Source organism: Aplysia californica, unplaced genomic scaffold, assembly GCF_000002075.1.
Source record: "Aplysia californica isolate F4 #8 unplaced genomic scaffold, AplCal3.0 scaffold00171, whole genome shotgun sequence".
Taxonomy (NCBI): domain Eukaryota; kingdom Metazoa; phylum Mollusca; class Gastropoda; order Aplysiida; family Aplysiidae; genus Aplysia; species Aplysia californica.
In genome coordinates, this window is record NW_004797441.1 from 281,729 (window position 1) to 284,529 (window position 2,801).

The following is a 2,801-nucleotide window of genomic DNA, read 5'->3' on the forward strand; positions in this document are numbered from 1 at the left end:
GGTCGTTTTATTTGACTATTTAAATTGGGTTTTTTATTTTTTTAGTTTTCTATTATTTTTAGGGGGGGTGAAGTTTTTTGTTTGTTTGTTGTTGTTTTTTTGTGGATGTTTTTTTCATTATAGTGATGATGATAAATGTTATCTATATCGTTTTTAACATATCATCATTATTTTTTTACCATATTTTGGTATGTAAAATAAAACTTCAGAAAACGTCATAATATTGGGATTTCCGCCTTTTAAACCCAGGAATTCCCTCATAATAATATATATTTCACACCACAATGTACTGGGAAAATGATCTCGATGGTATCGGAAACTCCATAGGAAAGTAACAAATTGAGCTCTAAATGATCTCCAAACACAAGCCAGTTGGACATTGTTGATTTACCTGAACCGTTCCTCCCCCTCGTGGGGTAACTTTACCCTGGAGAAATGGAGTTATCTCCTAGAACTGGGGGTTGATTCAGCGTGACGTCACAGCGAGTCAACCAACCGTAACTATCTGCTCTCGCTATCCTGCTTGCTCCAGCACCTCGACATTCCTCGGCTTTTGTGTTTTGTGAGTAACTTTATCTCAGCTGTCACGCTCCTCGGCTGTGTTTTCTTCTGTTTTTCCACGCACGTGATCTATCTGCTCGGTTAGGCACGTGCGGTGTTGGGTGAGCGGAAGGCGAGATAACGCTCACTCGTGAAACTTTAAAACAGAACGAAACGCTTGGAAAGGTTACAGAGCTCAACATGATTAGCGTTATCTGGTACAAAACAAAACAAAAGCAATGAAAAATCAGGAGAGAAATGACGTACCAAGATCACCTGAATCTATATAAAGCCTTTTTTTTGGTTAAGTTTTAGTACAGGTTTTACGGCGCTCGCAACTGTATAAGGTCATATGAGCGCCAGAAAATTAGAGCTGTTACAAGAGAGTAACAAACATAAAAAAAGAAGAAATGAAGATAAGGACGATAGATGTTTGATAGGAAAGAAGAAGCCAACCACACTAGAGTACCCGCCAACCACCCTCATAAAGTCTTTGAACACGACCTTGCTTCTACTAATTTTTTTAGAAAGCAAAAGCGGACGAGGAAGACCAAGAATAGCTTGCTAAGAGGACTCCAGTACATGGGTGACTGGAAATGGGCTAAATAATGATATAGGTTTTAATGAGAGTACCAACGCTGCGTAATGGGAGGGTATGAATCGTCTTTTTTATATACAATGCAGGTGTTTTAAACGGCTATCAACGCATAAAAATCGTCGTCGATGTCTGTTGAAGACCGAGCACTTGGGGAAGAATGTGTGAAAACTGCAGATAATTTTCCAGTAATGATCAGTCAAAGTGTGGTTTCAATCAGAGCCCCACGAGCTAATTGTTGTAGTTTTAGGGCTTCCAGGTAACATTTCTCCCTTACGTTGTTTTTGTTTTTGTTTTTTTCTTGTTTTTGGGACGGGGTTCTTGTTTTTGGGAGTCGGGGTTTTTTTTGTTTCTTGTTTTAGGGGGAGGGTTTTTTCCCCCCTTTGTTTTGGTTTTTTTTTTCTTTTTTTTTTGTCTTGTTATATTCTGTTTTGTTTTAATATTCTATCTACCGGAGTCTTTGGTGTAGCGGTAAGCTGTTAAGCTGACGCCCACTAGAGACCTGAGATTAGGAAGTTAGTCTAGTTTAGTACATACACGTTTTACGGCACTCGCATCTACATAAGGTCATGTGAGCGCGCTAGTGTATGAAGTTAGTTTAGTTTAGTAAAGTAAAAGTTTTACGGCGCTTGATTTGCAAAAGGTCATTATTATGAGTGCGTGAGTATGGGAAGAACGTTCTAATTGAGTATCTCGATCTTTCTGCTGGGATGTTGTATCTCTCTCAGCCTGGGATGGTTCTGACAGGCAGAGTCGGCAGCCCGCCTCCTAAATTATGTAAAAATAGTGCTGGTAGGAGGGTAAAAGACCTCCTAATTTTTTATTTTTTTAAATCAAAACAAAACGATCCAAAAATTAATAAATCAGCGTTCTCTTCAAGACTGATAAGCGCGTACCGTAAGGAGGATTAAAACCTACAAAACCCTTCCTTCAAAAAATATGAGTGCTTCTAACATTAACCCTACTACTCCCAAAACGTTCTGCCCACTCATTAACCCGTAAGGGACGGACTGACAGCACTCATTAGACCTCGCGCATACTTAAGAAGCCGGGCGTGTTAACGAGGGAAGATACCCATTCTGAGAGCCGAGTGCGCTTTTTATAAGTTTTATTTTTTTATTTTTTTTTAGTATTTCATTTTCTAATGGAGATACCGGATTGGCAGTCTAGATCTGGATTCATCCTTCTTGGCTCGTGCGAAGAGTCGAGGTAGTGTAGTTTTCGATTCGGTTTACCTTGGCGTGTAGGAGCGATGGTTGAGGGGGGGGCTCAGGAATCATGTTCTGCTAGAGAGTGTTGCGGTATAATCTAAGATTTCAGCTAATCGCTTTTTTAATTTGTGTAAAAGCTTCATTTTTTCCCCACGAGATACATGGTCGGTGCGTTTTTTGGATGGAAAGATACTCTCAGTAATTATGCGGTATGTGTGGGTTTGTATGTGTATGTGGTTGTGTGTGTGTGTGTGTGTGTGTGTGTGTTTGTGTGTGTGTGTGGTGTGTCTGTGTGTGTGAGTGTGTGTGTGTATGTGTGTGTATTTGTGTGTATGTGTGTGTGTGTGTTTGTGTGGGTGTGTGTGTATGTGTCTGTGTGTGTGAGTGTGTGTGCATGTGTGAGTATGTGTGTGTATGTGTGTGTTTGTATGTGTGTGTGTGTGTGTGTGTGTGTG